Raw genomic sequence first — 15910 nt, 5'->3', positions numbered from 1 at the left:
TGAACTGTGAAAATGCCACCACAGAAAAGAATACGAAAAGGCAGAAACAGGCTTTGGTTTGCAGAATATCTTCTCTCTCTCTTACACGTGTACACACAGACACACACCTTTTCAGCCCTGAGAAATGTGGAGAATGGCAGTGCTGTCAGCAAAAAATGAACACTGTGGTTTAAAATTTTAATTAATTTACAGCAGGGCTTCCCAGCATTACTGATGCTTTGGACTTAAAACTCTGTTGTGGGAGGATGCCCATGCACTGCAGGATGTTCATCAGCATTCCTACTCTGTACCCACTAGATGCCATTCGCAACACATACCTAGTTGTGACAACCAAAAATTTCTCCAATTTCCAAATGTCCCCGAGGGCAAAATTACCCCCCAATTAAGAACCTCTGATTTACAGAAAAGTAGATAATTCAATTCTGAACATGTTGAATATATGCTGAAGGAACCACATCTAAACAAAGAGGTCAAGATAGGGTGATGTAAATGTAATTAGAGACCAGGTTGAGAGAGACCAGCTATTAAAAGGTATATCAACTATTAATGCATTAATGTTAATTTTGATACTCCCTATTGTTTTAGAAGATAATGAAGTATTGATACTGAAATGATACATTATCTAGGATTTGTTTTAAAATAACGCTAGTTACTTCGCTTTAATGTATGTTTTAAAATGCGCATTAAGTTTTTATTTTGTCATTGAGAATAGACAAAGCAAAATGTATACCAACCAATTCAACAGTTTCTACATGTACAATTCAGTGACATTGATTACATTTTTCAAGTTGTGCAACCACTCTCACCCTCCTTTTCTGAGTTGTTCCTCCCTCATTAATATAAACTCACTGCCTTCTAAAGTTCCTGTCTAATCTTTGGAGTTGCTGTTGCAATTTCATCCCATATAGACAGATCTTAAAAGAGCACAATGCTCAAGGCAGCCATTTTTTTTTTACTAGTTAAGCTAAACTATTGTTTGGTTTTAAGAAGACTTTAGGAGATGTTTTTGGTTTAATTCTTAAAAGATTATCTCTGGGCAGTAGTTTCAGGGGTTCAACTGGCCTCCATGGCTCCAGAAAGTCTGCAGTCCATAAGAATTTGAAATTCTGTTCTATTTTTTATTTCTTCCCTTTTGATCAGGATTCTTCTACAGACTCTTCAATCAAAATGTTCAGTAATGGTAGCCACGCACCATCCAGTTCTTCTGGTCTCATGGCAGAGAAAGCAGTTGTTCATGGAGGTAATTAGCCACACATTCCATATCCTCCTATTCCTGACTCTCCTTCCTCTGTCGCTCCAGGTGAATAGAGACCAACTATTGTGCCTTGGTTGGCCTCTTGCGTGCTTTTAAGACCCCAGGCACTGTGCAACGTAATAGGAGGTAGAACAAAAGCACTAAACACCTTATTAGGCCAATTAACTGGCATGTCCCATGAAACCATGACCCGAAACCTCCAAACCAAGGAACTAAATCCCATGAAGCATTTGGCTGTACATAAGCAGCCTCAGCAGCTGCTTTTTTTAAATTGTTGTAAATATTATCTACCACACAGCTTTTGCCAATTCAACTTTTTACAGGTGTACAACTTATTGACAGCACTTACAATAACTGGCTGTGCAATCCTACCCTTCATCAATGTGATTTTTCCATCACTGTAAACCAAAACTCAGTACTCTATAAGCAATAACCCCCATTTCCTCCCTCTCTCCTGCCCCTGGTAATCACTAATAAACTTCAGTCTCTATATATTTGCCTTTTCCTGTCTTTTTATATAAGTGAAGTCATACAATATTTGTCCTTTTGTGACTGACTTATTTCACTCAGCATAATGTCTTCAAGCTCCATCCCTACAGTAGTATGTATCAAGACTTCATTTCTCCTACTGGCGGAGTAGTATTCCATTGTATGTATGTACCACAAAAAATGTCTATAATAGTTTTAAAAACATGGACATCATTTACACTAGTAATTAAAATCAGCAGACTGGATCACCAAAGATATGAGCTCTTACTTTTCTAGAGCTGACAAAGTACTTGAAGGGCCCAGGATGGTGGGTCTAAAGGAGGAAAGATCCAATAAAAGGAAACAGAAAGGATTATTAGAATGAAGGAAAACCAAGAAAGTGCAGTATCGTGGAAACCAAGGATAGAAAAAATTCCAAGGAACTTTTACAAAGTTCTTATAGTGCTTAAAAAGAGAGTGAGAGGGAGATCTGTAATGTTAACATATACTGACGACTCTGTAATGGTCTCCAGACTTGAGCAGACATGGCTATGGCAGCAAGCCTGTCCGTTTTCCCATTCTTGCCTATTCTGTAATATTCGTTGGACTTGGACAGACATGGCTCTAGCAGCATGCTTGTCCATTTTCCCACTTTTGTCTGTTCTGTAATATTTCCTTGGACTCGGGCAGACATGGCTGTGGCACTATGCTGGTGCATTTCCCATTCTTGCCTATTCTGTAATATTCTTTGGAGTTGGACAGACATGGTTCTAGCAGCATACTTGTTCATTTTCCCACTTTCGTCTGCTCTGTAATACTTCCTTGGATTCCGGAAGACATGGCTCTGGCAGCACGGTTGCCCATTTCCCACTTTTGCCTTTTTGAATATATGCCGAATAAAACTTTCTTTTTGCTTTACTAAACTTTGTGATGTTTTTACCCTACAACACTTAATGGCATAGTCGTCATGGATATCTGAAGCTACAAATCCAGTCGGCCTCAAGCAGATCTGGGCTGCGGAGCAGAAGCTAGCAAAGACAGGTCCTATCTTCTGGACCCATGTGTTCCCACTCCATGTCCCTTCAACAACGATGAGGTGAGTGCTCTCGGACAATGAGCCTTTGCTTATTCTTTTTTGTTCTCTTTCTCATGTTTCCTTAAATTTTGTTCAGCATATTTGTTTGAAAAACCAGTTGTTTGATTAAGGAGAATCTTTCTTAGATTTTTGCTTGATTGTTTGGTTAAGAGTGACATTCACTCTTTTGGTGAAGTGAAGTTTAGGTCTGGATTCGAGTGTGTGAAACATTAAAGAACTAATTCTATTTTCAAAGAGCTCTGGGCCACTAAAAAAAAAAAAAAAAAGTCCACTGCCGTCGAGTCGATTCCAACCCATAGCAACCCGACAGGACAGAGGAGAACTGCCCCATAGAGTTTCCAAAGAGAGCCTGGTGGATTTGAACTGCTGACCTTTTGGTTAGCAGCCATAGCTCCTTAACCACTACGGCACCAGGGTTTCCACAAGCTGCAAAAATTCGGGCACGGGTCAACCAGTAAAAGTCATCAGGGTGGTCACCAGCGCTCGTCACGAGCATTAAAGACTCCTGTGACAGGATAAGTTGGTAGAGAGACAGGCTAGAGCACTAGGCTGCCTGCCATCCACAAGAAAATTCTTGCCCAGTGAAGGTACACATTGGTCTAAGCGAAACTCTCTCCAAACCCCGCCACGTCCCTCGTTAGATTTCTTTTTGTGGCTCAGAGAAAACCTGGAAAATAGTGCTCTGTTTTGCCAAATTCTCAGGGGGTGGCAGCTCCCAACCTGTGTTAATGAAATTCTCAGGGGGAGGTGGTAGCTCCCCACTTGTGTTACGAAATTTAAGGGAGAAGTTGTAGTTTTGTACCTTTTCTAAAGAATCACAATTTTAAAATTAAAATCATCAGCAGCTACTTTACTTTCCAATTGGAAGAACTAGTATGTTTAAGGTCTAAAATAAGAGACTAGGTCTCTAGTCATTCAGAATGAATTAAGTTCAAAAAGAAGGAAACCAAAAGTTTGAACCTTAGAGCTTAACATCTTTGATAAATAAGCCTGGATCTCCCCCACCCTGCTACCGAGACACTGGTTTGGGGTTCATTATTTAAAAATGCTATAAACTGAGTATACTAGAAGTAATCTGGAATTTCAGTGACCACTTTGGGAAAATGAGCTTTCCTCTTTGGGGAACTTTGCTTGATGCTCAGGTTTTGTCAAAAGGTCTAATATTCCTCCATCAGAGGCTCTGGCAAGTTAATAAGTTTTCTCTAGAACCTGTTTTTTCCGTTGAATTGACTCGATCTTACCAAAAATTACTATATCCACTTTAAGAAACTAGGATCCCCATATCCTGATTTTGTGTGGTATTGTCTGGTGAGTTTATGTGGTCTTTCGGTCTCCTTTTGCTCTGACAGCTTACTTCTGGTCTAGAGCATTGTGTCTTAAGTTTCTCTCTTAATGGAGGCTATCAGGTTGGAGGCTATGGCTGACAATTGTTCGTTCTGTAAGGCTGTCTTAGAACCTCAGTTTTTTCATCATCCAGAAAAACTGTCTTGTGTCTTATGATTTAGACTTTTAATAGGAACTTGGAGAAACTTTGATATAAATTTGTCTATTTGAAAAGTACACTAAGATCTTTATATTCTATACTATGTCAATCTTAAAAGCAAAACCTTTCTAAGTAACCTAAGCTAGATAGTGTATGAAATGTGCTTTATTTAAGGAAAAACAATAATTTTGTCTTTAAGTAAAACTAACAGTTCCAGGGTATGAAAAAGGAGGCATAGGACAAGCCTAGAAAAAAACTGCTAAAGACCTTTGGTATTTACTGGGTAGATAAAAGAGAAAGCAAAACTGCTTACCAAGAGAACAGTAAAAGGGAAAGAAATTAGTTATCTTTTGCCTTTCAAAATGCCTAGGTCAACTTAAACATATGTAAATGAATTAGAATGACCTAATCTTACAGAATCTGAGGTCATACAGCTTGAGGGAAGCTTTTAAAAGACCCCTTCCAACTAAATGGAGACGCTTTTAAGACAAAAGATAAGAAAAATTGCTGCTTTGCTATAGTTATCAGATATTGGGTGAATCCTAATCATAGAACTGTAAACAAGCTGTCTCTTGTAGGGGAAATTTAAGAAGCCAAAAAATAGAAATCACAATGAGATACATCTGAAATGGCCTGAAAAAATATTTTCCAACCCTAACCAGAGACTTAAGGTTATATCCATATCAATGAATTAGTCAGTTGAGCAGAGACTTTGTGATTTCCAAAGCCAGTTGATAAAATCTTCAAGGGCTAAAATCAGATTGGGAAAATATGGGAAATAGTAAAAGTTAAATGAAAATTAGAATATTTAAACAGACTTTCTTTCAATTACAGTTACATTTTATGAGATACAGGCTTAAAGTAATTCCCAAGACATTTTAGGTAAAACTTACTGATGTTAAAATGAGTTAACAGATATTTGTCATAATTTGAGCTTATATATACTTTTGCTTTTTATGCCACAGGAGGAGGAATATATATATATAAGTGAGTGCTAATGAGTGTGTTCATTTTTGCCATTTTAAGGGATGCACTATAAGAGGTATGCAACAAAGACAACACTTAAGAGGTTTATTAAAAACAAATTTATTTGATATGCTCAAAAGTTTTATCTGTCTGACTAAAGTTTAAAGGTTTAACTTAGAAAATTTTTAGGAGCTTTAATGTTAAATAGCATATAAAACAAAGAATTGAGTTTTTTGCTGTTAAAATAACAAAATTTTCTTTGATTTCTGAGTTAAAAGGTTAATTTACTTGTGTAATCTGCTTCGAAGACAGAGGTTCGGCCTCGTTAGAATAAGACCCCTGAGCAGAAAACCAAGTTGAATGGCTTTTAGAAAAGAAAGCTGAGGTTTTTACTTTAGGATCTTTGGTTAAATAATTTAAGTATTGTTGCTTAGTGACCTATAATCAACTCCTGGCAACTCTGAAACTTAATGGAAAGCCACAAAAAATTTTTTATCAAGGAAAAGTGCTAAAAAGTTTTATGTTATGAATTACATTAGAGGTGTTATCAAAATCAAGAGAAGTACCTGATTCTCTTTGAGTTAAAATTTATATGTATTTCCTCTTTGGTTTTTGCGTGGTATTAGAGAGCAAATACGTAATATTGTCATAATTTTATTATTATTTCTTTATTGCTAACTCGGTTGCAACTTTATTTTTTTGAATCTAGCATCATCAAAGCCAATGGTTTGACTGGGGAATTCACATCATTTACTGATGAAGTTTTTTTTTTTATTAGTATTCAGGTATTTAGAGACTTGTATATTCTTGGTATATCCTGACTATATGGTATTATGTCTCAAGATAATTATGTATTACATCTGAAGTTCTTTAAAAATACAGTTAATAGTTATATTTAGAAATATTTTTATCTAAAAGTTTTTTTTAACTGATTTTATTTGGCCTTTACACTGTGCTTGTAATTAATTTCTATTAGGTCTTTCACTCATAAAAGTATTATGTTTATAAATTAACCACAGCCATGTTAAGTTTTGTCACCTGTGGATAAGTTTTTACTCTGCTGCTTTTCTGAAAATGTTTGACCAAAGTATCTCAACAAAAAGATGGACTATACTGGACTTGCAAAAAAGACTGTGACTAGACTCAAGATTTCCAGAACTCTTATGCATAAGTTGATGGGCTCGCACAGACTGTGCTGATCCAGAATCATGTGGAACAGAAATTAACTACCTAAGACTGAGTAAACGAAAGGATGTGGGTTTTATGTGGGAATACTGCTGATGTTTTAAGGTCTTTCCTTCTGGAAATAAGAAATGCTTTAAGGTCCTACTTTCTGGATATTGTCATATGAAATACCTGTCTAATGTTTGTAATCAAATCGTCACCCACTTACGATACAGAAAATTATGTATCTTAAAGAAACCAGGTTCTCAGAGGAGACTGACGTCATGGCTCAGACTCCATTTTGTCTTAGGTTCCACTTCTGCTTCTGAAATAGAGACCCATGACTGTTATAGGTAAACGAAGAAGCGGCAGCCTGCCCTCAGGAAGAACACTTAGTATGTTTTAAACAGACTACCTGAAGACCTCCTACAGGAAAGGTCCATCCTGTATTATCTTGCTAATCATTAATTCGCTAATGGAAACTTGGTTGTCACATGTAAATTTTTTAATACCCTTTTCTTCTTCTAGACAAACTTTGTGTGCTCCTTATGGATATATGTTTCTGTGTGGTAGATCCAACGATACTAATTTAGATGATGCCTTTCCAAATGATAGTGAATTTATGTGGGCAATCTTGTTTAGATTCCTGACGAATGCGTGGGCAATGTGCTTGGGAAACTTTAGGATTTTCTTTAGATATTCGCAGTAATAATGCTAGTAAATATTGGAAAGGTAATGTTAAATTGTTACACACTGTAAAATGAAAGTCAGAAGAAAACCCATGGTCCAACACTCAGGGTATGGTTGATAGTTTTAATTCCTATTTACGGTATATTTGAGGTGGAGAAATCTTTAATAAATTTATCAATCACTACGGGATAGACAAAGTTGCTAATGGGATAAAAACACAATGGCGATCTCTGACCACATAAACCAGGCTGACATAACAGAATAGCCTTAGATTTTTATTATCCCAAGAAAGTAGTCTGTGCCATGGAATTAGACAGCAAGCTACTTGGTTACACACTGTAACACCCTTACAAACACCAGATTTATTTGGTTGGTTACCATCAGGAATACGTACATAGGCTAAATCACTATTGCAAGGAATAGAAATATTCTTAGTCTACATCCTGATAGTATTAGGCATAATAAAATTTATCTTCTATTGTCTTACACACTTAAAAGGCAAAGAAGGCCTTGGGCTAAAATAGTGATGTACATACAGAGTCTGCTCATTCCAGCAATGCGACTGATGAGAACATCACTCTTACTTAATAACCTGGTGAAGAACCAGATGGTATTTGGTGGCAAACTAGCACCGTGAGCTTAAAGAGCCTGCAATGGCTGCCATCTAGGAGCTCCACTAAGTCCAGGTATTGATCATCGATCTGTTATCTCCAATCTCCGATTAAAAGGAGGAAATGATTTAGGAAATAATATTGGAGTTATTATTCCCTGTCCTTGAGGATAGAGAATGTGACCCAGCTGGAGCTGAGCTCACAAGGACTCACAAGGACACATCAACTGGGCCCTGAGATAAAGACAATTATTGGAAATTATTTTTTAGGGAAGAAAAGTATCTTTTAGGGAACCTTTCACATAAAACCATTCAAACAGAACACAAACGACTTTTCCCTCTTATCTTTTTCTATTAGCATCTAGTGAATAGAAAATTTGTTGGACTGTCATTACCGATACCTGCACCAATGATTGTTAAGAAAGACAATTTCAAATGGAGGATCACAGTTTCTAGCCAATCTGTGAAAAGGCGAAGCTTTCAATAGTTTCGTCCATTTGTAATGTTAATACATACTGACGACTCTGTAATGGTCTCCAGACTCAGGCAGACATGGCTATGGCTTGTCCACTCTTGCCTATTCTGTAGTATTCTTTGGATTTGGACAGACATGGCTCTAGCAGCATGCTTGTCCATTTTCCCACTTTCGTCTGTTCTGTAATATTTCCTTGGACCTGGGCAGACATGGCTGTGGCAACATGCTTGTCCGTTTCCCATTCTTGCCTATTCTGTAATACTCTTTGGACTTGGACAGACATGTCTCTAGCAGCATGCTTGTCCGTTTTCCCACTTTTGTCTATTCTGGGATATCTCCTTGTATTCGTGCAGACATCGCTCTAGCAGCATGCTTGTCCATTTTTCCACTTTTGTTTGTTCTGGGATATTTCCTTGGACTCAGGCAGACGTGGCTCTGGCAGCACGGCTGTTTCCCACTTTTGCCTTTTTGAATATACGCTGAATAAAACTTTCTTTTTGCTTTTTAAAAAAAAAAAAAAAAGAGAGAGAGACAGAGAGTAAAATAACTACCCCTAACTCTGAAGAGTGATTGTACAAACTGGCTTCAACTTGGTAAACATTTAGAATACCTACTATACACAAGGAGTCCCTGGGTACTGCAAATGGTTAACACACTAGGCTGCTTACTGAAAGGTTGGAGGTTCTAGGCCACCCACAGGCACCTTAGAAGAAAGGCCTGGTGATCTACTTCTTAAAAATCAGCTACTGAAAATACCATGGAGCACAGTTCTACTCTGACACACGTGTTGTCGCCATGCAGAATTGACTAGATGGCAACTGGCTTACTGGTTACTATCCACAAGGTGCAGCATTAGGAGCTACAGAGAATACAAAGAATATATTTCCTAACAAAGTTTCTACCTCTTGGAGCCCTGGTGGCGCAGTGGTTAAGAGCTTGGCTGCGAACCAAAAGGTCAGTAGTTCAAATCCACCAACTGCTCCTTGGAAACCCAACGGGGTGGTTCTACTCTGTAGCTATGAGTCGGAATCGACTCGACAGCAATGGGTTTTCTGGCTTATACACAAGTTGCAGCGTTGAGAACTACAGGGAATACAAAGAATGTATCCCTAACAAAGTTACTACCGCTTAAGATGAAATGTAAGTACACAATGGTAATACAAAACAAAGTACAGTATGCTTAGTGCCATAAATTAAAAAAAAAAACAAACCAAACCCGCTGCCGTCGAGTCGATTCTGACTCTTAGAGACCCTATAGGACAGAGTAGACGTGCCCCATAGAGTTCCCAAGGACTGCCTGGTGGATTCAAACTGCCGACCTTTTGGTTAGCAGCTGCAGCACTTAACCACTATAATACCAGGGTTTCCAGCACCCAAAATAGGCACTAACAAACCATTCCAAAATCTGTTAGTTTTATTAAAGACCATTCCCCAAAACAAACAGAAGGATAACTATTTTCCGGAATAGATGTCTACTACATTTATAACCTTAATCCATCTCTTATCTCCTCTTCCTCATTATCTGCTTCACTTTTTTTTTTTTTTTTAATAGGTGCAAAATAGATGAGCAGGGAACCAGATCATGCTTAAAACAAACAAACCAAAAAAACAAACCCACTGCTGTCAAGTCCATTCTGACTCATAGTGACCCTATAGGACAGAGAACTGCCCAACAGGGTTTCCAAGGGTATAATCTTTATGGAAGCAGACTGCCACATCTTTCTCCTGCAGAGAGGCTGGTAAGTTCAAATATCTGACCTTTCGGTTAGCAGCCAAGTGCTTAATTATAGCACATAGCACCACCAGTGCTCCTTAGATTATGCTTACTATGTACCAAAAAAAAAAAAAAACCCAGTACTCGATCCCTGCTGTACATTAGAAGCACCTGGAGAATTTTAAAATATTGATGCCCAGACCTCATCATTTACCAATAATAAATTTAGTATTATACAAATGTAGGTCTTACTCTCATTTTCCAGATTAATCACATAACTTTGAGCAAATTCCTTAAATCCTCACCAACACTACCACCACCATAGCCACCAACAATCCTCAGTTTACTTTCATCTGCAAAATGGGAATGATGCCATCTGCTTCTATAGGGTTATCATAGGTAACAAATTACAAAATATATACAGAAAAATGCTCTGAATATTGTAATATGCCATGAAGGTATAAAGCATCACAGTTAAAGAAACTGGAAATGTACTTTATTCTGCATCTACCATACAACCAAAAAAACCAAACCTGTTGCCGTCGAGTCAATTCCAACTTATAGCAACCCCACAGGACAGAGTAGAACTTTCCCATAGGGTTTCCAAGGAGCGCCTGGTGGATTCGAACTGCTGACCTTTTGGTTAGCAGCTGTAGTTCTTAATCACTACACCACCAGGGTTTCTATCTACTATGTAAATCCAAACATTAGTCCAATACAACTTTTTCATCATAATTATGACAGGCTAAGGATGGTCACAAATTCCTTGACATTCTTCCCTTTAAGAGGCAGGAGTCTATCATCTGGTAGAGTGAGGGTTCTTTGATGACTCTGATGAAGAGAGTATGTTGGAAATAATACTGTGTCAATTTCTCGGCCAGGCTTTAAGAGACTGGCAGTTTCTACTTCCTGCATCTTTAAGCATTTGCTCCTGGAACCCAACTGCCATGCTGTGAGAAGTCCAAGCCACATGAAAAGACTACATGTAAGTACTCCAGTTGACATCCCTAGCTGAGATCACAGCCAACATTAACTGCTATCCATGTGGGTGAGCCATCTTGTATGTCCAATCCAGATGAGTTTTCAGATGACTCCAAACCCCAGCTGCTCATCTGACTACAAATGCATGAGAATCACCCAGCTGAGTCCAGTTAGGCCAGAGAAACATGAGAGATAATAATAAAGTGTACTTTGAAGCCACTATGCTTTGAGTGATTTGTTACACAGCAATAGGTACGTGGAACAATAACCAAGATATTTTTAAATGCTTCCCTAATTATATTTAAACTTATTAGCAACTCATATTTTAATAAATGCCTTTTGTTTAACCTCTATAAAAACTAGTGTACTTTCATGTAGAAAAACTTCATGATAAAATATAGACATTTTATGGAAAAAAATCCGATATGGCTTTCTTACTTTACAAAAGTCATTTTAGTTGTCGCATTATGTTCACATTTATAAACCAATGCCCATAATGATTAATAAAGTTTAAGTATATGAAAAATACTAATAACACATCTTTAAAGGAGTTTTGTTAGTTTTTCTCATGCACTGCCTTTTAAAAAAACACAACACATACCTATGTGCACAATTTCAATGATAGCTTTTGTTTCTTTACTATTACAGGATCCTTACTATCTAATTTTAAAGATGTGCCTGATGTATCACAAGAAAAGAAATACACATTTCAAGGCAGCTGTACCAACATGATAAAGACAGCACAACCTACACTACCTGTCAGATAAACTGGCCCAATACTGTGAAGTCATGAGAAATTATGAAATCCATCATGAATGGGATTCATCAATGAATCTTAAACAGAATCTGTTGAAATGAAAAATCTGCTTACATAGCAAGCCTAGAACAAGAACACTTTCTTAACAAATATCACTTGACATTTTTAATGCTGCAGCAGGATACACACAAAATTAAAGATGCTTGCAGATTCAGAAAGAGTAGCACCTTTACTTAGGCATCCCTTTCATCTGAAACCCTCAGCACTCTTAACTAATATTAATTTCCTCAGGTTCAGCAACACCTCTGTGAGTCAGGTAAATGCTTCGTTAGGGATTAAGTGACTTGCTTCAAGGTCACAGAATGAATTGGAGGCAAGAAATAAACCCAGGAGTGTGGTCTGCAGCTTTATGCATAAATGCATATCAGTGTAGTTCAGAGTTCTGTTAATCTCCAAGGGGAAGTTGAGGTGAAATTAACTTGTCCAACAACTCTAGGATAGAAAGCGCATTTTACGAAAAAATAACTTCTATTTGGGTAAGTCATAGTTATAACTACGATGAGCTTACAGGGTCTTTAGCCATACCTGCGCTCGACTAAAAGCGAGCGTGGCTGGACCAGAGTAGGGACTGGTAAACACTGTGAGGGGCTGTAGTAAGGCCTGGGATTGTAGACCGACCGATAGCAGACAATCGGAAAACGGAAGCTAAAGGAAGGAGGTCAAAGCAGGGTCTGGGTGTCCAGGAGGGAGAAGATATGGTCAAGGCCACCTTCTAAGACAGGAAAATCTGAGTCCATACGAAACTCGCTGGGAAAAACTGAGCCTGGGCCCTTCCTCCAAAAGCTGGTTCTGTTTCGGGGTTATTCCACCCCTCTCTGTGGACAGGGTTTGTCTTCCGAGTGACCAGCAGCTGGCGGAAGGAAAGGGGGCTGACTGCGGCCAACTTCCCTTCCCAGACCCGAACTCACCGTACTGTCGGGCGCACTTCATTAATGCCGGCCTCCTAGCCAAAGGCCCATCTCCCACAACCTGAGGAAGAATCAGCCTTCGCTATCCCGTCAGAAGCTAGTCCAGTTCATCCCCTTTCCCGATTTGCACCGCGTCGCGTCGCGACGCGTCGCATCTCAAGACGTCACCGTGGGGGTGGGGCTTCGCGCGTTTGCGTGCACGCGTGACTTCTCTCTGAGCCCCTCCCCGCCCGGGCCCGAAGAGGAGGACGCCTGAGTGGGCGCAGGGGCGGGGCCTAGGTGGGTGGGGCTGGGGGCCCGGCCGTCTTCCTACTCACTCTGCGCGGTATCTCCGGGGTGGAGCTGGTGTTATCTCGCTGCTCTTGCGGCTTTTAACTACGTATTTTTGTTCGTCCTTGGATAGGAGGTGTAGGGCCGACAGACGAGAGATTTGAATCCTTCAACTTCTGGCCGAAAGTTTAATCCGTTCAACCAGTCAAGCCCCTGGTCAAAGAAGAACGGACGTAATCATAAAACATAACTAAAGAAAAAAATTATTTACAACTGCATCTATCTTTTGAGGGTGTATAGTAGGAAAGGAGCTTTTTTTTCTCCCCCTGCTGAGCACCTTGATTAATTTGAGTATGCAAAGTAAAGCTCAGAGCTGAGTTTGGGAGTAGGAACTAAACAGAAGAATTTGGAGTTCTCTGAAGACAATCAGAGAGAGAGTGAGGGCGAGAATGTGAAGCGAAAGAGGGAGAGAAGCCGTTGGAGTGAATTTACCAATGACAAAAAGTCTCCGATGGGGGGTGGCAGGAAGGCTTTACTAAACAAGGCTCTTGAACATTCTCCTACAGTTACTTGTGTTGCTGTGATTTAACACTTCCCGGAGTAAGTGGACTTTCCCCCTCCACTTCCCGAAAACCAAGTCAAGTTGACTAAAACACAAGTTACCCGCAAGAGTTCTTGTGAAAACTAGGGGAAAGTTCCACATGTGGGTCACTTGGTGCGGAAGAGAAACTGGGCACAAGATAACAGGATGATCCCAAAACTGAATTAAGGTGGTGAAAACAGGAAAAACAATGTTCTAAGGAACTCACAGAGATCTTGGGGTGGACTTTGGACTTCAAAATTTGTGAAGTGAAAGTTTTTTTTTGTACTTTAGATGGAGGTTTACAGAACAAACTAGTTTCTCATTAAACAGTACACATATTGTTTTATGACATTGGTTAACAACCCCATGACATGTTAACACTTTCCCTTCTCAACTTTGGGTTCCCTATTACGAGCTTTCCTGTCTCCTCCTGCCTTCTAGTCCTTGTCTCTGGGCTATTGTGCTGCTTTAGTCTCACTTTGTTTTATGGGCCTGTCTAATCTTTGGCTGAAGGGTGAACCCCGGGAGTGACTTCATTTCTGAGCTAAAAGGGTGTCTGAGGGCCATACTCTCGGGGAGTGAGAACTTTTAAGGAGCAGAGTCACCTGTTTATTGAATTCATGATAGACACTGGTTCTTTTTCAAACATGCAGTAACAAGCCAGGCAGCAGTGTCTATGGTACCTAGAATCCAAGTAGTGGTCACTAGCTGTTTAGAAGGCATGGCCTATATTTAACCATTGCTTCAGTTCACAGCCATCCAGCATAAGGAGTAGTCCAAAACTGACTGAACGTGATTCATCCTCCATTCATTCAACAAGTATTTTCTGAATACAGATTCTATGCTAGACATTCTTATATAGACTCAGGATATAAAGACCCTGCTCAACGCAGAGCTTACTTACATTCTGGTAAGGGATACAGATGAAAAGCAAATACACATATACTATGCCTGGTGTTATTAAGTCTTAAAAAGAAAATAAACAAGGCAAGGGGCCATCGAATGGAGCACTGGAAGTGCTCACTCGTCTATGCCAAGAAATTTGGAAGACAGCTACCTGGCCAACCAACTGGAAGAGATCCATGTTTATGCCTATTACCAAGAAAGGCGATCCAACCAACTTCTGAAATTATCGAACAATATTGTTAATATCACACACAAGTAAAATTTTGCTTAAGATCATTCAAAAGTGACTGCAGCAGTATATCAAAGAACTGCCAGAAATTCAAGCCAGATTCAGAAGAGGACATAGAACCGGGATATCATTACTGATGTCAGATGGATCCTGGCTGAAAGCAGAGAATACCAGAAAGATGTTTACCTGTGTTTTATTGACTATGCAAAGTCATTTGACTGTGTGGATCATACCAAATTATGGATAACATTTTGAAGAATGGGAATTCCAGAACACTTAATTGTGCTCATGGGGAACTTGTACATAGATCAAGAGGCAGTCATTTGAACAGAACAGGGAGATACTGCATGGTTTAAAGTCAGGAAAGGTGTGGGTCAGGGTTGTATCCTTTCACCATTCTTATTCAATCTGTATGCTGAACAAACAATCCGAGAAGCTGGACTATATGAAGAAGAATATGGCATCAGGATTGGAGGAAGACTCATTAATAACCTTTGATATGCAGATGAAACAGTCTTGCTTGCTGAAAGTGAAAAGAACTTAAAGCACTTACTGATGAAGATCAAAGACCACAGCCTTCAGTATGCATTACACCTCAACATAAAGAAAACAAAAATCTTCACAACTGGACCAATAAGCAACATCATGATAAACGGAGAAGAGATTGAAGTTGTTAAGGATTTCATTTTACTTGGATCCACAATCAACACCCATGGAAGCAACAGTCAAGAAATCAAAAGACGCATTGCATTGGACAAATCTGCTGGAAAAGACCTCTTTAAAGTGTTGAAAAGCAAAGATGTCACCTTGAAGACTAAGGTGCACCTGACCCAAGCCATAGTGTTTTCAGTCGCCTCATATGCATGTGAAAGCTGGACAGTGAATAGGGAAGACAGAAGAAGAATTGACGCCTTTAGGTTGTGGTGTTGGTGAAGAATATGGAATATGCCAGAAGAATGAACAGATCTGTCTTAGAAGAAGTATAGCTAGAGTGCTCCTTGGAAGCGAGGATGGTGAGACTTTGTCTCACATACTTTGGACATGTTATCAGAAGGGACCAGTCCCTGGAGAAGGACACCATGCTTGGTAAAGTAGAGGGCCAGCGAAAAAGAAGAAGACCCTCAGCAAGATGGACTGACACAGTGGCTGCAACAATGGACTCTAGCATAACAACAATTGTGAGGATGGCGCAGGACCGGGCAGTGTTTTGTTCTGTTGTACATAGTGTCGCTCTGACTCGGAACCAATTCAACAGCACCTAACAGCAACAACAACAGGGGGCCAACATGGACAGA

At 39.4% G+C, this 15910-nt stretch overlaps 1 protein-coding gene across 3 annotated transcripts in view; it reads right to left on the bottom strand.

The window, feature by feature from the left end:
- USP8 (ubiquitin specific peptidase 8) overlaps window positions 1-12780 on the bottom strand; it is a 153715-nt gene extending 140935 nt beyond the window's left edge. For all 3 annotated transcript variants that reach the window (XM_023732470.1, XM_004377655.3, XM_023732472.1), the window contains exon 1: window positions 12628-12780. The gene's annotated coding sequence lies outside the window, so the exon portion shown is untranslated. The remainder of the gene's footprint in view (window positions 1-12627) is intronic.
- Between the last annotated feature and the right edge of the window lie 3130 nt (window positions 12781-15910).

Source organism: Trichechus manatus, unplaced genomic scaffold, assembly GCF_000243295.1.
Source record: "Trichechus manatus latirostris isolate Lorelei unplaced genomic scaffold, TriManLat1.0 scaffold00052, whole genome shotgun sequence".
Lineage (NCBI taxonomy): Eukaryota > Metazoa > Chordata > Mammalia > Sirenia > Trichechidae > Trichechus > Trichechus manatus.
The sequence above is the reverse complement of the archived record's forward strand: the minus strand, read 5'-3'. Positions and strand labels throughout refer to the sequence as shown.